The sequence below is a fragment of the Ranitomeya variabilis genome, chromosome 4, assembly GCF_051348905.1.
Source record: "Ranitomeya variabilis isolate aRanVar5 chromosome 4, aRanVar5.hap1, whole genome shotgun sequence".
Lineage (NCBI taxonomy): Eukaryota > Metazoa > Chordata > Amphibia > Anura > Dendrobatidae > Ranitomeya > Ranitomeya variabilis.
The window spans coordinates 706,107,738-706,132,570 of record NC_135235.1 but is presented as its reverse complement, the minus strand read 5'-3'; the positions used below and the strand labels follow the sequence as shown (position 1 = coordinate 706,132,570).

The 24,833-nt window shown below is 48.3% G+C and overlaps 2 protein-coding genes and 1 pseudogene across 3 annotated transcripts in view; 2 read left to right on the top strand and 1 right to left on the bottom strand.

Moving 5' to 3' along the window:
• The window catches only part of LOC143766503 (uncharacterized), a 264,909-nt gene that overhangs the window by 17,153 nt on the left and 222,923 nt on the right, over positions 1-24,833 (top strand). The gene's annotated exons all lie outside the window — the stretch shown is intronic.
• LOC143766521 (uncharacterized) overlaps positions 1-24,833 on the bottom strand; it is a 336,611-nt gene that overhangs the window by 176,052 nt on the left and 135,726 nt on the right. The gene's annotated exons all lie outside the window — the stretch shown is intronic.
• LOC143767078 (uncharacterized) lies at positions 4,031-7,437 on the top strand (annotated as a pseudogene).

Sequence of the window (24,833 nt, the reverse complement as noted above, 5' to 3'; positions counted from 1 at the left end):
GAGTTCTCCCGTCGTACATACTTTTTTGGGGAGATGTAACATACTTTTTGTTCAGTTTTTTTTTTTCTTTTTTTTTTTTTTTGCATGTTCATTCTGGTTGATAGTTTGATTGTGGTAGGATCAGCCTGCCTCAGTTCAGTGAGTTTGTAAGTTTGGAACTCCCTGTTGTTTGTTTTGTTTTGTTTTGTTTTTTTTAAAGTCTCCATTACCTCTTCCAAATGGGTGGGATCCAATTTGAAGATGCCCCAGCTCTGTAGTATTTTAAAAAGTTATTTTTAAATGTCTAATATTTTTTTCTTGAAACTCATCTGATAGAAAATATTGGCCCTTACGATAGTTTAGATTGCCAAGAGCCACCGAGCCCCATACTCTAATTAATTACCCCAGAGAGTTGATACCACTACTCATATTTTTCTGATGAAGACTGTTGAGTTTGAACATTTTGATAGATGTGTTATTGTCCATAGTCACAGTTTTTGACTACAGTAGTTACTGCCCAAAATACTCCCATTTTTCACATCTGACATGTCGCTTTTTGTGGTGATAACTGTGGAATTCCTCACAAAGGATAATGGGAAACAAATGGACCTCACAAATTATTTTCCAACGTCTCTTGAATCCAACAATACCCTGTATACAGTTGTACACTACTGTCTGGGCACATGACAGGGTTAAGAAGGGAAGGATCGCCATTTAGCTATTTGAATGCATATCTTGTTGGAATAGATTCCAGACACAATGTATTGGTTACCTGGCAGCTCCAAAATATGGCTACCACAATCAGGCTTGGCACGATCTACTCAGCTTTGCAGATCCCAAGGATTGCCTTGCTCAACATTCTTTACGTGGATCTGTTCTTACACAGAGATCCCTAGGCTTGGGCCATGGTGTTACCTGCTGTTCTGTGGAGTGAGGTGGGATGATGAATAGTCAAGTAGTTGGGTCAGATCCACGAGGGCAGAGAAAATACAAAATCATAAGAAGCAAGATTAAGGGGTCACAGCAGCTTAGCACAGAGGACTGAACCAGAGGAGAACAAGGCTGTATCTGACATCTTCCTGCAATTTCCTTTGCGCCTTAGTAGGGTGGGGTGCTTTCCATTTGGTGAAAGCAGGAAGCAGATTACTCCAGATGGACAGCACACACATCCATAATGCCTGACTGGATGTCACGACACAGGCAGGACATCAGGGTACAGACAGGATATCAGGACACATCAGGTCATTGGGACATCAGGGTACACGAGGTCATCAGGACATCGGATAGACATCTGGGACACTGAAGTGGCAGCCCAGGTCTTCAGCTGGGACACTGGCTTGGCAGCTCAGGTCATCAGTTACATCAGGACATAGGACACAGGACATCAGGGTCCATGAGATCATCAGGACACAGGCGGGACATCAGGTTACAGACAGGACATCTGGACCCAGGGTTACCGGCAGACATCAGACAGGAGTCATTCGGTTCAGGACATCCGAAGCGACCTACAGGCACCACCACAGTCATCAGGCTCCAAGCTCCAGGCAGCAGTCATATGGTTCTAGACTGCGGTCGCCAGGCTCCGGGCATCGGACCTAGGAAGGAACTCAAGCGTGATGGTGCAAGCACTGCTGTACTGGACGTGAGCCAGACAGGGTTAACACCGCATGGTAGTCAGAGCACAGAGTAGTAGATGCTCAGCAGAAACACCGGTTACAAGAGACTCAAAGTCACTGGGTGTGAGGCTCCAGATGCAGAGGGATTCCAGGAACATAATCACAGCAGACACAGTTCAGACAGGTTCAGGTACAGGACAGGTACAGGATCAAGGAATCTGGCCTGGATATACCGCCTCCAGGACAGGCTCCAGAACAGGACAAAACAGGAATCAAGGCAAGGACTTTGGTACCAAAACATAGACAGGAGAGGTGCAGGAACACAAACACACATAGCAAAGTTCAGGAGCTTTGTGAGTAGCTAAGGCCCCGCCCATAGGGCAGGGGAACTTTATATAGGAGCTGCCCCTCAGCAATTGGCTGGGGACAGCATTTCAAGTACACACCCTAACCCTGATAAAAGCAGGTGAGGTGTGGCCGCGCACACACTAAACACAAACAGAAACCATTAAAGCACAATAAGTGCAGGAACTGTGGCTTAGGGCACCTGACTGTGACTGCATGCACTGACACACGTGGAAAGTCATGCACCAGCTGCAAATGACCTCGCAACCCGCGGACAACCAGGGACCGCACATGAGGAAGGTAAGCAATAGAAAAGACCTATACCCATGTACGGCTGCGCAGCAGAGCAGGGAACTGAGACGGCTCCATCCAGGTAACAGCCAACAGTATCCCAGCTCAAATTAGGGGGAAAAGAGTAAAGGGTTAACGCAAACATATGCATTGTCACGCCGAAAACCAGATACAGACAGAACGGCGTGACAATGGTACTACAGTTCACAGCAACCCTAATCTTCTGTAAATGGCTGAACAGAGCCTGCACCATCCAGAGCTTCTGGTTCCGATATATCTCCTTCATCCCCAGTGGTGCCTGCAGAATGAATGAGGCCATGCCTGGTGACAGAAGTAGAGGTGGCAGGTGCAAATCCAGGCGAGATGGTACACACCATTTTCACAAGCCTTAATATGACAAAATGCAGAAAACCAGAGCAGTTTAAAACCTCATAAAGTGACTCCATTTTGGAAATGATAATGAGTCGCTCCCAGGGCAGTGGGGTACTCCGTATCGGGTCCGGTCACAAGGGGGAATGTCACGGTGGCTGCGACCCGGTCCATGGCCCTGGGCCTCAACGTTAAAGGGGAAGGGTCTTTTAAGGGAAAAGTGTTTAAAGTCTGTCGTGATGCCACCTGTGGAGTTTGGTCAATAGTGGGGCATTAAAGGAGTCCTCTGGGGATGTTTCGGCAGCACTGTTACACTTCCCACAGGTGAAGCGGGGTCCTAAGATGTAAGGTGTGGATGGTATGTGCCGGTGAATAAAGATAGGGCACAAGTTGTAAGTCTTTACCTGGTTTACTGCAGTTGGCTGGCCACAGTCCAGGGCACCAGGCAAGGGTGGTGGTATGGTCCGGCCAACTCAGAGGCAATGGAGGGTCCCCTTCTCCGGGTGAGGTCCGTGAGCCTTTCCTCTATCGCCTCTTGAAGATGAAGTCCCTGTTACCTGAAGTTTCCTACAGGGTCCTCCACTTTCCCCCTGTCCTGGGACAGGTACCTGCACGATGGGCAGCTTGAGCCGTTTTACAGGGACTCTATTATGCCCCGGGCTCCTTAGGTGCTGCTGCGTCTCAGGCGAGGTGTGGGTCAATTACATACAGTTCCTGGCCCTCCGGTTCTGCTCTGTGTCCTAGAGTTCCACAAAAGCCTCGGGCTCCCGGTACATGGTTCCTGCGCTTCGGCTCTGAGGGTGCCCGGTCACAGTTCTCCTCTGAGCCCTGTTTATAACCTTTGCTCCTTTCCTCTCTAGATACTCCACATCCAACCCTCCAGGTTCTCTCTCCTTTCCCGGAGGCTGCAGATCCCTTGTAGCTGTCAGACCTCTCTCCTGCTCTGCGTCTCTCCTAGACGTCCGTCCACTTCATTGTTCCTCTCCAAGTAACCTAACTCCTCCTCCAGGTCAGGATACATATAGCTGGGGGATGCTCCCCTGAATCTGGGTCTTGAGCTCCCCCTCCTGGCCTGGATTCAGAATTTGTTGCATGTGGGTGCCTTACCTAGTGAAGAGAACTTCCTTGCCTCTGATCATGACATTACCTTCCCCGAAGGAAAAGGAACATGACTGTAGCAACCGGTTACCTGGGGTGCTACATTAACCTTCAGTGAATGAATCTATAGTAGTGACTATTTTGACTCCACAGCCACTTTCCAAAAATTAGTGCGCAGTGGATGTTGGAGAGTGAAAACTGCGAATATACCATTTTATTACTCACCACATAGTGCCCAGATTGTGCTCCAAGATACTCACATCGTAAATTAAGTGGGTTCTTCTCACTATAATAATGACAACTACATGGGTCCTAATTTTGATATGGGCACAATGAAAGGCTCAGAAGCGACGGGAAGATTTGACTTTGTGAAAGTGGATATAGATGGATTGGTTTATAAAGGTCATATTGCTATTTGAACATTTCCATTGAAGAAGAACTCGCCACCTCTCGTGGCAGCCTGTTCCACTCATTGATCACCCTCACTGTCAAAAGTTTTTTTTTCTAATATCCAATCTGTGTCTCCTCCACTTCAGTTTCATCCCATTGCTTCTAGTCTTTCCTTGTGCAAATGAGAATAAATCAATAAAGCTATTTTTACATACCGTATATAATCGAGTTAAAGCCGAGTCACCTAATTTTACCTAAAAAAAAAACTGGGAAACTTACTGACTCGAGTATAAGCCGAGTATGCATTTTCCCCTCATCCCTATCCTTGTATGCAAGGCTCCTCATCCCTATTCTTGTATGCAAGGCTCCTTATCCCTATCCTGGTATGATTGACTCCCATCCCTATGCTTGTATGCATGGCCCCATCCCTATCCTTGTATGCATGGTCCCATCACTATTTTTGTATTCACGGCCCCATCCCTATCCTTGTATGCGTGACTCCTCATCCCTATCCTTGTATGCAAGGCTCCTTATCCTGGTATGATTGGCCCCCATCCCTATCCTTGTATGCATGGCCCCATCCCTATCCTTGCATGCATGGCCCCAATATTATCGTTGTACGATTTGTCCCCCATCAATAAACATAAAAAAATAAACCTTCCTTCGCTCCCTCGCAGCGTCTTGTCTCGATGCCAGCAGCTGCTTTATGCTTGTAAGCATTGCATGGCAGGGACATCATGTGCTGCTCACAAGCAGAGCACAGCTCCTGGAATACTCACAGCTCCCAATGCCGAAACTGTGTGTGGGGCAGTGAGTATTAATTAGCGCACACAACGTCAACCGCCAGGCGGTCATGTGCCACTACTTAAGAGAAATTAATATTCAGAATGAATATTCATCTCTGTTAAGTAGCGGCACACGTGACCTCCCAGCAGCTGCAGGACCGGCTGCTGCAGCTCACACTGCGCGAGCTTTTACAGAGAAATGAATATTCATTTCTTTTTAGCAGCGGGCACCGGAGTTAGCTGCAGCAGCCGGCTCCTACCTCTGTGACCCGCTGCTCTGCCGCTGCCTCTCCCCCTATATGTTCTGGACACCTCACTCGAGTATAAGCTGAGGGAAGTGATTTCGGCACCAAAAAAGTGCTGAAAACCTCTACTTATACTTGAGTGTATATACATCAACTTACCATTTTTACAGACAGTTTTAGGAGAAATGTTCAAAAATATAAAGTTCAAGGATATTTTATTGAAAAATAATTGGTTTTATTCTTGACAGATGACTGTACCTGGAGATCAGAGGGACAGCTGACATCTTCAATTTTAAAATCAGATGATCTTGAGATCTCACAGGATACAACTGAAGTGAATGCCATTACTCCAGATATACTATCATCCCTTCACAGCAAAGATCTGTCATCTGATTCACTACCGACTACGAAGGAAAATCAAAGACCCAAAAGAGGCATTAAAGGGAACCTGTCACCACGTTTTTGGAAGATGGGATAAAAATAGCGTTAAATAGGGGCAGAGGTGGGCGTTACATTAGTGTGTGTGTTATGCGTTTATTACCCACCTAAGTTGCCGAAATAACTTTGCAAAGTCTCCGTTTTCGTCTGTCAATCAGGCTGGTCAGGTCGCATGGGCGTTGTCTTCCCCCAGATTTGGCGTAGTTTTCCGTTGGTGGCGTAGTGGTGTGCGCATGCCCAAAGTCCGGAATCCTCTTCCAGGGGATTTAAAATAGCGCGGTGTTCGTTATTGCATTGGTGATCGGTGGGCGCGGCCATCTTCCTTTGGCCGCGCGTGCGCAGAAGCGGCGCTCTGCTGGCCGCGGCTTCAGGAAAATGGCCGCCGCGATATCCATCTGCGCACGCGCGGCATCCCGCGGCCATTTTCCTGAAGCCGCGGCCAGCAGAGCGCCGCTTCTGCGCACGCGCGGCCAAAGGAAGATGGCCGCGCCCACCGATCACCAATGCAATAACGAACACCGCGCTATTTTAAATCCCCTGGAAGAGGATTCCGGACTTTGGGCATGCGCACACCACTACGCCACCAACGGAAAACTACGCCAAATCTGGGTGAAGACACCACGCCCATGTGACCTGACCAGCCTGATTGACAGGCGAAAACGGAGACTTTGCAAAGTTATTTCGGCAACTTAGGTGGGTAATAAACGCATAACACACACACTAATGTAACGCCCACCTCTGCCCCTATTTAACGCTATTTTTATCCCATCTTCCAAAAACGTGGTGACAGGTTCCCTTTAAAAAACAAACTGTTCCTAAAGCAAGGAAGTCTTTTTCATGTTCAGAATGTGGGAAATGTTTTAATTGTAAACATCATCTTGAGCGACACCAAAGAATCCACACAGGAGAAAAGCCTTTTTCCTGTTCAGAATGTGGGAAATGCTTTATCCAGAAAGTGAATCTTGATAGCCATCAGAGACTCCATACAGGGGAGAAGCCTTTTTTCTGTTCAGAATGTGGAAAATGTTTTGTGACGAAATCACATCTTGTTAGACACCAGAGACTCCATACAGGGGAGAAGCCTATTTCATGTTCAGAATGTGGAAAATATTTTGTAGAGAAATCACATCTTGTTAGACACCAGAGACTCCACACAGGGGAGAAGCCTTTTTCATGTTCAGAATGTGGAAAATATTTTGTAGAGAAATCAGATTTGGATAAGCACCAGAAAATTCACACAGGGGAGAAGCCTTTTTCATGTTCAGAATGTGGGAAATGTTTTGTGACGAAATCACATCTTGTTAGACACCAGAGACTCCACACAGGGGAGAAGCCTTTTTCATGTTCAGAATGTGGAAAATATTTTAACCAGAAAGCAGATTTGGTTAAGCACCAGAGAATTCACACAGGAGAGAAGCCTTTTTCATGTTCAGAATGTGGAAAATATTTTAACCAGAAAGCAGATTTGGTTAAGCACCAGAGAATTCACACAGGGGAGAAGCCTTTTTCATGTTCAGAATGTGGAAAATATTTTAACCAGAAAGCAGATTTGGTTAAGCACAAGAGAATTCACACGGGAGAGAAACCTTTTTCATGTTCAGAATGTGGAAAATATTTTAACCAGAAATCAGATTTGCTTAAGCACCAGAGAATTCACACAAGGGAGAAGCCTTTTTCCTGTTCAGAATGTGGGAAATGTTTTGTGACAAAATCACATCTTGTTAGACACCAAAGAATCCACACAGCGGAAAAGCCTTTTTCATGTTCTCATTGTGGGAAATGTTTTAACCGGAAATCGAATCTTGATAAACACCAGAGAACCCACACAGGGCAGAAACCTTTTCCTGTTCAGAATGTGGAAAACGTTTTGTGAAGAAATAACAACTTGTTAAACAGCATGGAAGGTGACTATAAATATTTTTATTTTAACCCCTTAACGTCCAATGACAGAGTCCTCCCACATGACCGCCGGTCGCCAATGGGTTGGCATGACAACCCGAGGTCAGCAGGAGACTCTTGTGGTTGTCATAGCCGTAAAGTTATGAGCATTGCCCAGCGGTCGGCACTCATAACAAGTGAGCAGCCCTGCTCTATGTAGCAGAAGCAATCAGACAAGTGCAGCCTCTAGTCTCCCATGGGGACTATTGAAGCAAGTTCATAGTAAAAAAAAATGTTTTTAAAAATATTAAAAAATGAAAAAATATAAACGTTCAAATCACCCCCTCTCGCCCCATTCAAAAAAGAAAAAAAAGGAATATACACATTTGGAATCACCGCATTAAGAATCACCCGCTCAATCAATATATAAAAAGAATTTATCCAATCAGTAAACGGTGTAGCAAGAAAAAAAATTGAAATGCCAGACTTATGTTTTTTTTTGGTCGTTGCAACATTGCAATAAAATGCAAAAATGCATTAACGGGCAATCAAAAGATCATATCTACACCAAAATGGTATCAATAAAAACATCAGACCGGTGCTCAAAAATAAGCCCTCATCCAGCCCCAGGTCCCGAAAAGTGGAGATGCTATGGGTCTCGGAAAATGGCAACATTTTTTTTTTTACAAACTTTGGAATTTTTTTTTCACCACTTAAAGAAAAAAGAACCTAGAAATGTTTAGTGTCTGTGAGCTTGTAATGACCTGGAGAATCATAATGTCAGGTCAGTTTTAGCATTTCGTGAACATGGTAAAAAAATCACAAAAACTGTTGTGAAATTGCACTTTTCTTGCAATTTCACCACATTTGGATTTTTTTTCCCATTTTCCCATACATGGTACGGTAAAATCAATGGCGCCTTTCAAAAGTACAACTTGTACTGCAAAAAACAAGCCCTCACATGGCCATATTGGTGGAAAAATGAAAAAGCTATGGCTATGTAAAGAAGGGGAGCAAAAAATGGAAACTCAATAACAGAAATAACCCTGGTTCTTAAGGGGTTAAATAGACCAATCATGAGGAATAAGAATGGGTTGTCCAAGTAGTGGACAACCCTTTTAAACATCAAAAATGCCACACAGATAGCAGTCATTATTAGCGATGAGCGAGCACTAAAATACTTGAGTGCTCGATATTTGAGTCAACAGGTCGCATGCTCAGCAGACTTTTCCAGGCAGACTGAGGGGGCAGGAAAATTGCTGAAATGGATGAAAACAGCACTAAATTGGAATGAGAACAGCATGGGGAAGATGGCTGGATGCAACTCTGACTCTCAGGTCGCTTTTGGGGTCAATGTTGTTGGAGTAATACGACACTTTTAAGGAGTGACAACAAAACATCCAAAACCGAAAATAAAATGTATTTTACAAGTAAAAACATTCGTTCTTGTATATAAGGCAATTTAAAAAAAGAGAAAAAAATAAGCTTCCTTCACCCCTTAGTTTGTGTTTTACACGTAGCCTCTTTGCTGCATTTTTCCATTTTCTCATTGCTTTCAATGGTGAGAAAAAAAACATTCGTTGTAAATGTAATTTTAATACCTTATCTGGACATGTGGTGTGTGACATAGTGAGACACATCCTGTTTAATTTATGAAGGGACTCTGAAAATCATAAATACTATGCGGACAATGCAAGAACTTCCATAAATTAGAAGGAAGAGGGACTCTGATACACCCTGTATTAGACATTAAGGAGGGTCTCCTAAACATTCTTTTAAATTATTTTATTGCTCTGATTTATATATTTACATTGTTCTTTTTGTATATAATTGCATAACTTTTATCTAACAGTACCTAGCAGTATTTATATGCATGAACAACTAACTGGGCATCTTTCCCAATTAAACTAGTGTGAATAGGCGCAAGGTCTACAGTATTTTAATCCTGTTCACTTCCTCTCTTTATCCACAGTGCCCAGAGATCATTCTATATGTTATACTATCTTATGGGTCCTCTTTATACTGATTAGTGTGAACAGGTACAAGACCCAAAGCTAGCTCTACAAGGCCCTAAGCTAGCTCACATTGTTCACCAGGCATTTTTCATTTTACCTAGGTGTATCTGCAGCGCCCCAGAGACCTGGTCGTTGCAGTAACATCTGCTGCTAAGGGGAGTGATGGTACGTCTGATGGCACTGAAGGAGTTCACCTGACCAGGTATCACAGACATCAATACACTTCATAGTCTGGCCTCCAGGGGGAGCTAAGGGCGCTATGTATTAGGCCACTCCTCACAATCTGGTAAAACTGGGGGTTAGATAGAAAGTTAGGGAGAAAGCTGACTGGGTTGGAACCAAGCAACATCCTGTGGCAGAGGGTGTTGCAGGGGAAGATTCAGGGGGTCCCTGTCAGGGTGGACAGAAAAGAACGTTAAGGAACCGCGCCTGCACTACATCGCGGCGGTATCTCAAGAAAGGACAAGAAGCGAGGTTTATTGTGGAGCGTGAGAAACGAGATCAAAGCAAAAAGGAGATAACACCAATAGGAGTCGTGCTGTAAGATCGAGGCAACATCCTATTGAGGCACGTAGCCGGTGGCCAGAACACAGAGGAAGTATTAGGCTCCAAGCAATACTTCAAACAGAGGCAGGACAGTTGATTTTAGGTTGGCTGTCTCACCAAAATCACCTAAGAAGACATAGGGGGCAACTGTGGGAGAGGGGCGACGCTAGGGTCCCAGAAGAACTCCAGGCCTTCCCGTCATACGGGTGCGTCCTATCCATATCATCTGGGGACGGAGAAGAACATCAGAACAGACATAAGTTGTGGGAAAGAACATCAGAAACAGTTGTGAGGACTATCCCGTGGTGCTCAGCAGGGAAGTACTACAACACACAGGCGCTAGAAGGTAGGTACAGATTTGCACCTGCAAAGGGAACTCTGGAGGTGCCATCGGACCGGCCGGTCTCTTACAGCCCTTTTAACTGTACTGTGGATTGAGGACCTTGAAGCCTTCAGTAAAGAGACTGCAACCCTGTGTCCTCGTTATTCATCGCGACCTGCACCACACACCTACCACCTACACCTTTCATTTGACGCCCCTTAGCAGGGTCACGGACCGGGTCTAGCCACCGTGACAACCCCAGAACTGAGACAGAGAAGCCCGGTACCGAGTACCCCACGGCCCTGCGCTTGGAGGCGCTCCAAACTTGGCGTCAGGAACAGGATCTACTTAAGCCTGAAGAATCAGGTAATGTGTGCCTTGGAACTGTGATTTATTGTGCTTGAACTGTGACTTATTGCAAAGACTGTGGATTGCCACTTGCCGCCAAAACCGCCGCCATTGCAGCGCCACGGAGAGCGCAGAAGAAGAAGAGGGGCGTGAAGTGGGCGTAACCGAGCTGAGGAGCGCGAGAAATCATGGCCGCCCAGTCTAAGTATTACTGCATCCTGAGGACGTGTCCGTCAGCTGCTGTGGTCCGCCTTCTCATCCTCTATGGAGGGTGGGGACAATGGAGACGGGACCGCCACCGAAAGAGAGCACGGGAAAGAGATACCGAGGAGGAGGCAAAGATGGCGACGTCGGAAGCACCACTTGGGGATGACCCGACCCAGCACGATGCTGTACCACCCGTAGCAGCCCCAGATTCGTCATCGCTGCAGAAACTGGCCCTCACGGAGTCACCGCTGGGAGGACTCAACTGGCCGCTGTCTGAGGAGTGGGTGGCTGCAGCTGAGGCCCGGCGGGTAGCACGCCGCCGGGAGGCCGAAGACCGTGTGATCTCCCGGTTGGGCCAGCCTGCGGAGATCTGCCTGTCTCCAGTGTCCCCCTTCCTATCCATCCCGACCGCGGTGGAGTGTGAGCGGCAGACGCAGGGCCTGAGAATCCTGCCGGCGGCAGAGCACCTGCGGCGCTTGATGACAGCATGGAGGAATAGGCCCCAACCCGTGGCTCAGGTCGACCTGACGGGCGCTACCGAGGTCCCACCGTCGCACTGGGGTGTGGTGGTTTTCTTCAACTCGGGAAGGAAGGGGAGTCCTTCAAGAAATTGGAGAGCCGCTGCAGGTCTGTGTTGACCGGAAGGAAGTGGAGCCCTGTGGTGGAAGATATGACAAAGACCGCGATTTGGAGCCCGGAGACGCAGTGACCTATACCCGGTGGAGGAGGGAGGTCGGCTGGATGGCTCGGGGCGTTCAGCAGTGTGTCGCTCTCCAGGCTGCCGCTGGAACATCAGAGGACGGACCCCCTGCGGAAAAGGTAGCGGAACCTGTCCCCGCGGAACCCCAGGAAATCCTGACCCACCATGTATCCATGGGACGGGGCCGCTCTCGGTTGAGGAGGGTGGCCCAAAGAGGAGTGCTGCCGCTGCCTAGATGAGGACCGGGCCTTTCTACCCCACCACGGGCCGTTTGCCAGGTGAGGCCCGGAAGGAGGCCACCTCCGTATCAGGCAGAACCTGAGTAAGCATAAATGCTTTACAGAATGTATATAGTTAACTGTTCGTCCTTTTTGTGTTTCTCTGCTGCTATAACCCGACCAGGGTTATCTCTTAAAGGGATCCCTTAGTTGATCCGGGATCCCTATTTTGCCTTTTTGATTGGTTCATCACTGTTTAAAGACTACCGAATCATGGACGGTGAATTATTCACAAACTGTTTTGTAAATAGTTCGCATCTTATTAAAGGTGCCCCCTACTGGTTTTACAAGAAAAAGAACTCTTTGCGAAGAAACTGTTCCTGGAAATAGTACAGGAGTTCCTACTTTACACGAACTTGCAGCGTGAGAAGTTGCGCTACCTCCAAGAGACTTGGTTCCCTCTTAAAGGGAACGTTCACCAATAGCACTTAAAGCATAATGTTGCCTTAAGAGAAGTAGTAATAATGTTTATATGTAGAAGTAATATGTAGTTAGTTATAAGAAAATGTTTGATAATGTTGCTAGAGATTGAGGACAGGGAAGTGAACCCGTACGGGGTTAGATGGTGAGTCCTCCTAGGAGCCATAGAGAGATGGTTCAGTGTTCCCATGCTAAGAAAAGAGGCAGTAGGCCTGGGCAGATAGACAGGCGGTCCTGCATAAGACAAATCAAGAAGAAAGTGTTGCACTTAGAAGAGAGAAGTGATAAAAGTTAATTTATATTTTAGGAGTTTTATAGTAAGCCTTTAGTGGATTCAGCTTATACGTCCTTAGAGGCAAAGTTAAATTATTGTTGAGAATTTGCACTAAGTAGAATACCCGGCTGGGTAAGAAAAGTTATTTATAGGATGTTATTTAAAATATTTAACCATGTTCTGTTTGTAACGTTCAAGTGTCCTCACCTCCCATAAAGGGAAGCTCTGTTCAAATTTACTTGTTTCTGCATTTCAAAAATTGTATTTCTTTTTGCTGACATGTATTGTTGTTTTCTTCCCAGTCCAGGAGTACTGGATTTAACCGGGGGGGAGTGCAGCGCCCCAGAGACCTGGTCGTTGCAGTAACATCGCTCTGCCGCTAAGGGGAGTGATGGTACGTCTGATGGCACTGAAGGAGTTCACCTGACCAGGTATCACAGACATCAATACACTTCATAGTCTGGCCTCCAGGGGGAGCTAAGGGCGCTATGTATTAGGCCACTTCTCACAATCTGGTAAAACTGGGGGTTAGAAAGTTAGGGAGAAAGCTGACTGGGTTGGAACAAAGCAACATCCTGTGGCAGAGGGTGTTGCAGGGAAAGATTCAGGGGGGTCCCTGTCAGGGGTGGGATCCTGACAGAGGCCTAGCGAACAGAAAAGAACGTTAATGAACCGCGCCTGCACTACATCGCGGCGGTATCTCAAGAAAGGACAAGAAGCGAGGGTTATTGTGGAGAGTGAGAAACGAGATCGAAGCAAAAAGGAGATAACACCAATAGGAGTCGTGCCGTAAGATCGAGGCAACATCCTATTGAGACGCGTAGCCGGTGGCCAGAACGCCGAGGAAGTATTAGGCTCCAAGCAATACTTCAAACAGAGGCAGGACAGTTGATTTTAGGTTGGCTGTCTCACCAAAATCACCTAAGAAGACATAAGGGGGCAACTGTGGGAGAGGGGCGATGCTAGGATCCCGGAAGAACTCCAGGCCTTCCCGTCATACGGGTGCGTCCTATCCATATCATCTGGGGGACGGAGAAGAACATCAGAACAGACATAAGTTGTGGGAAAGAACATCAGAAACACACAACAGTTGTGAGGACTATCCCGTGGTGCTCAGCAGGGAAGTACTACAACACACAGGCGCTAGAAGGTAGGTACAGATTTCCACCTGCAAAGGGAACTCTGGAGGTGCCATCGGACCGGCCGGTCTCTTACAGCCCTGTTAACCGTACTCTGGATTGAGGACCTTGAAGCCTTCAGTAAAGAGGTAAAGAGACTGCAACCCTGTGTCCTCATTATTCACCGCGACCTGCACCACGCACCTACACCTTTCATTGGACACCCCTTAGCAGGGTCACGGACCGGGTCTAGCCACCGTGACAACCCCAGAACTGAGACAGAGAAGCCCGGTACCGAGTACCTCACGGCCCTGCGCTTGGGGGCGCTCCATATCAGTGCGAATATTCATAATACTTATGTGTTATTTGCCTGTTTTGTTGTTCATTAAAGAATTGCCACATTGTTTTATCCTCATCCTGTGTTGACTTAGTATTATGCACACGGTAAAAAGAGCGGGCATTCAGTGTGATGAGCTCTGGTGTGATTGTGGCTAGCGGACTACAGCACCTGCTGACCCCAATGTCTCCACAGAGGGACTGCAATTCACTATGGAAGACTGTGAGGGACAAAGTAAATATCTCTCCACTCCTGAAATGTGCCTGCACCCTTGGCATTCATTCCCCAGGATCATTGTTTACCTTTTAATTAACTCAAGCTCTTTGAAGCTCTTGACACAATGGTGTGAAATTTTCTGCAGCTGCAAGCTGTAATGTGCTGCTGCAGTGCAGTATAGTGCAACCTCCACCAGGGGGTACTGGTGAGGGAATAGAGGTTGTAAACGCAGTGTAGCAACACTGAACAGCAGCACAGGTGCCACAGGTAATGAAAGAGAAGTCAGACAAGCCAAGGTCGTACACAGAGAGGTCAGTGCAGTACACAGGGGCAGAGGACTGAAATAGCCCAGTCAGCTTCCAAGCGAGGCAGAGGGGATTAACTCCCGCATGACCAGTCCAGAGACAAGGCAGCTGAAAACAAACTCAGGAGTGGATCATGACACAAGCCAGCTGGCCCCTTTGTGTGACTAAGCACATGGTACAGCAAGTCGCAACAAGCTCTGAGGTATTGAATCTGGAAAATGACTTCTAATAGCAGAATGCAATATCTCTGAGACTAGCCGACACACATAATCCGAATCGGCATTCCTTTCCCCACGTGCCCATATTATTTAGCCACCTGTAGCACTCTGGATTATGGAGCTATAAAGCATAGCTACCAGGAATTACGGTAGGCAAATTTGTTCTCTGCGCAGATAAAATCCAGCGGAATCTAGTGTCGGTACAATCAACCCATTCAGAGCTATTAGTTATGGGCCAGCCACCGTTCTGGACAGATAATCCTGTTCTCAGAGATGGGAGGAGAGAGGATGCACCACCCAGGAGTGGGAGCAGATGTGTGAGGGAACAGCCAAGGAGATATAAGGCAGACCCTCATTTTGGACTTAGTTTTTCTGATGGCCAAAGGATACGTTAGCTGATGCAGCCCGGAAAACCTGTAACTAAGCTTTGGACCTGTGATCCATCAACGCCTCCCTGTGGTCACATGCTACATAACACGGTAATTGCAACTTATCTATACCCTATCTTTGTACTACACTCCTGACTGTATATATTTGCTCTTGTGTATATATAACTGTATTTTCTAGTGCGCCTCCTCGGCGATTAGATATAAAATTAATCTTGGGCTGCTCTTTTATTGCGATCCATGAATCCCCATATCTGCACGCTCAGTTGGTTATATTATAGTCTACCCCAGGGTTGGTTCCTGACCCGATATAAGTCTGCTGTCGGAGGGGGCTTATTTCAAATGAGGAGCTGGTGGCAGAATACCATACTGTTTTAGAGAGGAACTCCGGCAGTGATGGCCGGGAGGTTTAGATATATATATCCGCAGCCTGGACTGGAGATATATATCCCCCCTCACTGGGAGCGCCTCACTCGCACCTATAAGGGAAGCCTGTCTGGTGACTATTTGCCCTTTGGTGCAGTTCCCTGACTGACTTGAGGCAGGTGGTGGCACCAGAGAGCAGATCCCTGCTGGGTCCTCTCCCCTCCCCCGAGGTGACCCACCCCCTTCCCCTGTGAGATCCCTCAGATTGGTGGCAGCACGGTGGGATTGAGATAATAGTGTGCGTGGGATACCTACTCCCAGACACTAAGGACTAACTGCAGTAGCTTTTGTTTCTGGGGTCTTAACATCAGCTCAGCACTAGACAGTCCGAGTGCAAAGTACAGTAGGTGTGTGGGTGCTTGGGTTGCCTCTATGTCCATGACCGAGGGCTGAAAAGACTGGCTGCAAGCAATCGGAGCCAGACAAGAATGATGGCCGCGCAGCTAGCCTGTAATGTGGAAAATTACTGTACTGGTTCCAAAGAAGGGGTGAACCAGGGGGGGTTCTTCAAGCGACTCGCTGTCAGTGCACTACCCTGCCGAAGGAGAGCACCCTCCTACTGCACTTTACCCCAGACAGCCCAGATCAGAGGCCCTCTTTCATTTTGCCCTGGCGATTCTCGAGGCGGGGTGCAAGAAAGCCTACGCAGCCCTCCTGAAAGTGGCAGAGCGCCAGGCAGATCAAGAGGCGGCGCAAGCAGAGTGGAATCGAGAGGCTGCAGAGCACCAGGCAGATCGAGAAGCAGAGCAAGCAGAGCGGGAGGGATAGGCGGCAGAGAGCATCAGCTGTAGTTGGCTTGGCAGGGTCTTCCATCGTTCACCACAGCACCCAAGACAGCCAATGTCCGTGCCGAGGATGTCCCCTGTTATGAGCTGGTGGTTTAGGAGCAACATGGGACGTGCTCTGGAGGAGGTGGTACCTGTACTGACCGCAGTTCCTGAGCTTAACACAACACTAGAAGTAGCCGTGGGATGTTCCTGTCACTCCCTAGACACCTCGTCACAGCCGGAGGACTAACTACCCCTAAAGATAGAAACAGGAAAGCTATCTTGCCTCAGAGGAAATCCCCAAAGGATAGGACAGCCCCCCACAAATATTGACTGTGAGTGGAGAGGGAAATGACATACACAGAATGAAACCAGGATGTAGCAAAGGAGGCCAGTCTAACTAGATAAATAGAACAGGAAAGAATACTGTGCGGTCAGTATTAAAAACTAGAAAAATCCACCACAGAGTTTACAAAAATCTCCACACCTGACTGTGGAGGGTAAATCTGCTTCCCAGAGCTTCCAGCTTAACTGAATAAATCCATACTGACAAGCTGGACTAGAAAAAACATAGAAAGTGCAGAAAGATTAAGTCCACAACAAGTGGACTGCAAAAGAACAAAGCAAGGACTTATCTTTGCTGAACTGGTCAGAATATCAGGGAAATCCAAGCAGAGATGTGAATCCAACCATGAACCATTGACAACTGGCACAGGCTGAAGGATAGAACCAGGCTAAATAGTCGAGCCAGAAAGACAATCAGTGGAAGCAGCTGCTGACTACTAAATCCAAGGAGCAGCAGTACCACTTAAAACCACCGGAGGGAGCCCAAGAGCAGAACTCGCAGAAATGCCACTTACAACCACCGGAGGGCGCCCAAGAGCGGAATTCACAACAGTCCCCTTGCTGGAGAAGGATGGAGACATGGACTCCTTTCTGCAAGCCTTTGAGTGGAACCTGCCGACACCACCATCTGGCCTCGGATCAGTGGCCCAAGTACGTGACCACCCATTTGAGGGGTGAGTCTCTGGAAGTTTTGGGGGACTTACCTGCCGGGGTGGAACAGAACTATGAGAGCATCAAACAGGCCCTGATCAAGCAGTTTAACCTCACTCCGGAGTCTTACCGCAGGAAGTTCCTGAGCCTGCAAAAGGCCCCAAGGACACATGGGCTGACCACATGCCGGCCCTTATGAGAGCTGCAGAGCGCTGGACCAAGGGTCTGGAACTCGCCACCGGCCAGGAGATCCAGGAGGCGTTTGTCACAGAGCAATTCTTGTGGAACTGCCCAGAGGATCTTCAACAGTATCTTTGTGACCGGATACCACAGGGGCCGCTGCTACAGCCACCCTGGCAGATGAATATGCCAATAAACAGGTCACTGAAGCCAAGCGAGCTGCCCACAGCACCTGGAGAGGGGGTAAGGCTACTTTCACACTAGCGTCGGTACGGGGCCGTCGCGCTGTGTCGGCCCGACGCACCGACGCATACTGTGCAAGCGCCGCACAACGGGGGCAGCGGATGCTGTTTTTCAACGCACCCGCTGCCCCATTGTGAGGTGCGGGGAGGTGGCGGCAGAGTTCCGGCCGCGCATGCGCGGTCGGAAATGGCGGACCGTCGGCACCAAAAAAGTTACATGTAAAGTTTTTTGCTGCCAGCGGTCTGCCACAACACGACGCAACCTTCGCACGACTGTTGCGACGTGTGTCAATGCGTCGCTAATGTTAGTCTATGGGGAAAAAACGCATCCTGCAGACGACTTTGCAGGATGCGTTTTTTCGCCAAAACGACGCATTGCGACGTATGCAAAAAAACGCTAGTGTGAAAGTAGCCTTAGACTCATCCTGCCCCTGTTTCTCTAGCCCCTAAAATGCAAGGTGCGCCCCCCTCTGTTTCCCTCTCCAGGCCAGGGACAGAACCCAGGAGGTGTTACCTCCAACAAACCCAGACACTTCAGGGCCATGTGTCCCCAGTGCCCCAAGGCCCCGTCCTCATTCCCAAAACCGTCCCCTGTCGTGTGTGGGTTGGGGTAGTGGGAGGTCCCGTGACAATTACCAGTCTGTCACTGTAAACCATGCCGCTGCTATGGGATTGCGAGACACCGGCACCGAGATGACCCTCGTGCGGCCTGAGATGGTGTCCCCTCTGGACTTGTTACCTGGAAAAACTCTCGCCATCTCTGGAATTGGAGGTGTCATACCAGCGCTGCCCATTGCCAGGGTTCATCTGGACTGGGGCGCTGGGAGGGGAATGAGGGAGATGGGAGTGTCGGCGAATATATCCCGCCAGTGTTTTTCTTGGGACGGATTTGGGGCAGCTAGTGTCACAGTATGTGGCTACTGAAACCCCAAGTCCTGGTCCCCCACTGTGTCTTGAATTGATTTGTCTACTGCTAGCAATGTTATAAGTGTGTTGCCTCTTCCTTATACGTCAATGGGGAGGTGGGAGCTGAGAGTCACTCCTGCACTGACAGGACACATGCAGCGCGTGCAGATGAGACAGAGCCAGAAGACACAGGAAAGTGTGAGAATGCCCCCAGGTGCGATGAGACAGTGTGCTCTGGAGGGAGAGGTAGGGGGCAGGTAGCTGCAAGGGCAGAACCAGAGTTGGTGGGAGGGGCTGCCGCAGGGATTGTAGGGCCCCTAGATGAGTCCAAACTGCTGGTTCTGCACAGCTGCAGGAAGGGAAAGGTGCCAATGGGGTTGGGGCTGTCACAGGAGAGGTGGAGCTTCCAGGGCAGGAGGTCCCTGTAACCGGGATGCCAGGAGACCAGGTTGGTCCAACTGACTCGGCGACTTGTGTGGAAGCCGAGGGGAGGCAAGCATTATCCAGGGTTACAGCGCTCGTGGATGCTGTCACCAGGATTGGGAGTGCTGGAGCCCAAGGAGCCTCACGGAGGTCCAACAGGCTTCCCCCTTCCAACCAAGTGATGGCTGAGTCACAGGGAGGCCTGGAGACGGGTCCCGGGGAGCTGACAGACGACGTGGCAGTTTTGTCAATTCTGGCCATGTCTACTCAGGGGTTTCAGGCAGCATTAGATGCCAAGGACAGCCTGAAGGCCCTTAAGGAGCAGGCAGCACAGCCTTTCATGGACTCAGACCTCGAGCGGGTGGTCTTGGACCAGGGACGGCTGTACCGGTTTTCGGTTCGGCAAGTCACCAGAGGCGTGGCCTAGGGACTGACATTTAGTGGTACCCTATCTGTTCCGGGCAGAGTTGTTACGGAGCGCACATGAGTTTCTGATGGCCTGACCCCTAGAGATCGCTAAAACCAAGGCCAGGCTAGCCCAGAATTTCTACTGGCATAAAATGGGGACCGATGTGGCTGCCTACTGCCGTTCATGTGACACCTGTCAGAGAGTGGGAAAGGTGGGTTTGCTCCCCAAAGCCCCACTGGTGCCATTGCCCATCATTGATGAGCCTTTCCAGAGGGTGGCTGTGGATCTCTTTGGACCACTGTCCATTCCAAGCCGCTCCGGGAAACGCTACATACTAATGGTAGTGGATTATGCCACCCGATACCGGGAAGTGGTAGTCTTGGCAACCACTTGGGCTGAGAAGGTGGCCACTGCTTCACTGGAGATTTTCTCCAGAGTGGGATTTCCCCAGGAAAAGTTCACCTACCGAGGGACCCAGTTCATGTCTCAGCTGATGGAGTCCCTTTGTAAGCAAATACAGGTGCAACATCAGGTGGCCAGCCTGTACCATCCGCAGACTAATGGTCTATGCGAGCGGTTCAATGGCACCCTCAAGCAGATGCTTAGGATGTTGGTTGACTCCCATAGGAGCGTCTGGGAGTGGTACCTCCATCACCTATTCGCCTACTGGAAGGCTCCGCAGGCCTCAATGGGGTTCACCCCCATCGAGCTCCTGTATGGGCGGTGTGTCCGAGAGCTCTTTGCTCTGGTGAGAGAGGCATGGGAAGGAGACTTGACCACCCCTGGACTGTCGGTCATTGAGTACGTCATGCACTTCCGGGACAAAATGACGGCCTTGTCGAAGCTGGTGCAGGACAATATGGCTCAGGCTGACCAGAAGCGCTGGTACCTCCAGAAAGCTTGTGAAAGGACCTACCAGGTGGGTCAGAAAGTGTGGGTACTGGTCCCCATACCAAAGGACAACCTTCAAGCAGCCTGGGAGGGCCCATACCTCGTGCACCAGCGGCTCAATATCGTTATATACCTGGTCACCCTAGACCACGCCCGTGGACATAGGAAGGCCTTCCATGTGAACATGACTAAGGCATATCATGAGCGGGAGGCCTGCACCCTCCCTGTGTGCAACCTTCCTGAGAAAGGAGATGAGATGCTGAAGCTGGGGGTGATTCAGGCATCCAACAGCGTGTGGGCAACGCCTGTAGTCCTTGTCACCAAAAAGTACCAAACAACCTGGTTCTGCGTGGACTACCGGGGCCTCAATGCTGTCACGGTCACCGATGCGTTATCTATGCCACGCATCAATGACCTGCTCAATCAGTTGGCCGGGGCTAAGTACCTGACCATCATTGATCTGAGCCTGGGATATTGGCAGATCCCTCTGACCCATGAGACCCGGGAGCGCTCTGCCTCTATCACCCCATTTGGATTGTACAAGTCCATGGTGATGCCATTCGGCATGAAGTATGCCCCTGCCACTTTTCAACGGATGGTCAACACGCTGCTCCAGGGACTTGAAGGGTACGCTGCTGCGTACCTGGATGATATTGCCATCTTCAGTCCCACATGGGAGGATCACCTAGCACATCTGACGCAGGTGCTTAGGTGGATCCACCGGGCAGGTTTGACCATCAAGCCGGAAAGGTGCCAGCTGGACATGAGTGAGGTCCTCTACCTGGGTCACCGCGTAGATTGGGGGTTCTGAATCCAGAACCCGGGAAGGTGGATTTCATCGCACCCTGGCCCATCTCTAGGACCAAGAAACAGGTGATGTCCTTCCTCAGCACCGCTGGGTACTATAGGAGGTTTGTTCCACATTATAGCACCCTGGCCAAGCCCCTGACGGACCTCACCAAGAAAAAGCTGCCACTCAAGACCACTCTCTCCAGCTTCCCAGTACTACAAGCTGCTGACTTTGTGCGGCTGTTTGTAGTACAGGTCGATACCAGTGACTATGGTCTCGGTGCCGTGCTCAGCCAGGTCAGCGCCGCGGGCCAGGAGCATCCCGTCCTGTACCTGAGCAGGAAGCTATTGCTGAGAGAGGTGGCCTACTCCACGATGGAAAAGAAGTGCCTGGCAATTGTGTGGGCCCTGCAGCGTCTGCAGCCATACTTGTACGGGCATCCCTTCATCGTGGAGACGGACCACAACCCCCTCAGATGGTTGCACACAGTCTCTGGGATGAATGGGAGGTTGCTGCATTGAAGCCTGGTGCTCCAGTAGTATCACTTCTCCATTCACCACAAAAGGGGCTGAGACCATTGCCATGCTGACGGGCTATCTCGGCATGGAGAGATTGCAGGAGTGCGGTCAGGGGAACACAAGAATGTGATGCCCCTGGTGCCCTGTAAAGTGGGGAGGGGTGAGGGATAAAGTAAATGTCTCTTCACTCCTGAAATGTGCCCCCACCCTTGGCTTTCATTCCCCAGGATTATTGTTTACCTTTAAAAAATATTTAGAATTGAGAATCCCCACCTTTTAATGGCTAACTGAAAAGATGGCAACAAATTGCAAGCTTTCGAGACTACTCAGGCCTCTTCATCAGGCATAGACTACAAAATCTGAAGAATCACATATTTATACACAACACAGCAGAAAGATAATGCAATGGATAAGACAAGTGACGTGAATCAGAGCTATCATTATGAGAGAGGGGGATAAACAGTCGTATCCATAAATATTGGGACAGTTCATAGATAAGAAGTGTGAATGGTTTATTGTCCTCTGATTGGGGTCTGGTACTGTGTTGTGATGCCCCCACAAGGTCTAAGGAGCAAATTCCTTAATTGATATAGAAAGATATAAATCCATGTGACACATTCATTCCTGCACTGAGAGTGTCAAAGGTTGTCATTAGCTTATACTCCCAGACCCTTCTGTCTCTCTGAGATTTGAAATTACTCTTCAATACAAGTAATCTTATGTCCATGGTGCTGTGTGCAGAGAGACAAAAAGGTTTTGCCACAGGTAGATCTATATTTTTTTTTCTCTTATTGTGTGTCGATGAGTTCATCCTTGTTCTCAGTTTTTGCCCTGTCTTCCCTACATACAGACCCCCAGTTGGACATTTAGCACAAATAATTAAATACACCACATTATATGTGATGCAGCTGGAAGTACCTGGTATCTTGCAGTCCTGATGTAAATTGAAGATCTTTATCTTGTCTGTGGTCATTATAAATGGACAGGTTTTACATTTTTTCTGGTTGCAAGGAAAGGTTCCTGCAGCTGTTTAAGAGGATAGGGAGCTTCTGACCATGATACTTCTTAGATTTGGGGGCTGCCTAAAACACAGTAGTGGGGGTCTGGAAAAATGAATTGTAAGCGGGCATCTTTTTGTAGTAAAGGTTGTAATTTCCGTGCAGCTCCCCTTAGCAACTCCAGATTTGGATTGTAGGTGACTACTAGAGGCACCCAGTTATTTTCTTTTTTAGCTTTGTAATGTAGGAGATGATTCCTTGATATTCTAGTTGCTCTTGTAACTTCGTTTTGAATTGTTCTTGGATGGTAGCCCTGATTCATAAAGGTCTTTCTGAGGCGACCAAGGTGTTCATCCCTATCCATGGGGTTGGAACATATACGATTGTATCTGATGACTTGGTTGTAGACAATAGAGTTTTTTTATGTGTGTTGGATTGAAACTGTCCCATTTAAGGTATGTTGGATGGTCAATTGGCTTCTGATGCAGGGATGTTTCTATTTCATTGTTCTGCAGCTTAATGATGGTGTCCAAAAAGTTAATTTCAGTGTTGGAGCAGATAGTTGAATGTTAAGTTGATGGTGGGATGAAATTGATTAAACTGCTCATGGAACATCTTTAGCTGTGGCTCAGACTCCATCCAGATTATTAAAATATCATCAATGTAGTGGTAGTAGGCCAGTAGGTATCAACCACTGAGGACTAACATGGTACCAGGATATATATCTTTCCTGTTTACCATTAATTAACTCAAGCTCTTTGAAACTCTTGACACAATGGTGTAAAATCTTCTACAGCTGTAAGCCAACTGGCTCCTTTGTGTGACTAAGCACATAGCACAACAAGCTGCAGCAAGCTCTGAGGTATTGAATCTGGAAAATGACTTATTGCAGTCTGCTATTATATCTCTGAGACTAGCCAAGCACATAATCCAAATTGGCGTTCCTTTCCCCACGTGCCCATATTATTTAGTCACCTGTAGCACTCTGGATTATGGAGTTATAAAGCATAGCTACTGTACCAGGAATTACATACGGTAGGCAAATTTGGTCTCTATATGCAGATAAAATCCAACAGAATCCAGTGGCGGTACAACCAACCCATTCAGAGCTTCAGGTGCAAAGTTATGGGCCAGCCATAGTTCTGGACAGAAAATCATGTTCTCAGAGATGGGAGGAGAGAGGCACCACCACCCAGGGGAGATGCAGATGAGTGAGGTAGCAGCCTTTCATTTTGAACTTCGTTTTGATGATGGCTGGAGGATACGTTAGCTGACACAGCCCGGAAAGCCTGTAACTAATATTTGGACCTGTGATCCATCAGCGTCTCCCTTTGGTCACATGCTACATAACACGGTTATTGCAACCTATTTATACCCTATCTTTGTACTACACTCCTGATGGTATATATTTGCTCTTGAATATATAACTGTCTTTTCTAGTGCACCTCCTCGGCGATTAGATATAAAAATTAATCTTGGGCTGCTCTTTTATTGCGATCTACGAATCCCCACGTCCACATGCTCAGTTGGTTATATTATATGCTACCCCAGGGTTGTTTCCTGACCCGATATAAGCCTGCTGTCGGAGGGGGCTTATTTCAAATGAGGAACTGGTAGCAGAATACCATACTGTTTTAGTGAGGAACTCTGGCAGTAACAGACAGGAGGTTTAGCTATATATCCCCAGTCTGGACTGGTGATATATATCCCCCTCACTCAGAGCGCCTCAATAACTCGTACTTATAAGGGAAGCCTTTTCGGCGACTATTTGCCCTCAGTGCAGTTCCCTGACTGACCTGAGGCAGGTGATGGTGCCAGAGAGCCGATCCCTGCTGGGTCCTTCCCTCCTCTCCCCCGAGGTGAGCAAAGTCGACCCACCCCTTTCCCCTGTGAGATCCCTTACAAGGACACTTAGGCTACTTTCACACATCAGGTTTTTGCCTTCAGGCACAATCCGGCGAATGTTGAAAAAAACGGATCTGTCACAAATTGTGAAAAACTGATGTGACTTTTTTGCCGGATCTAACTAGCTGTTTCGGAGAGAGAGGGATGGGAGAGAGAGAGAGAGAGACCAGAATGGAAAATGCATGATTTCTTATAAAAAAAAAAAAGCGGAATCGGTCTCCGGATTCCATCATTTCACCTCACGTTTCATCTGTTTTT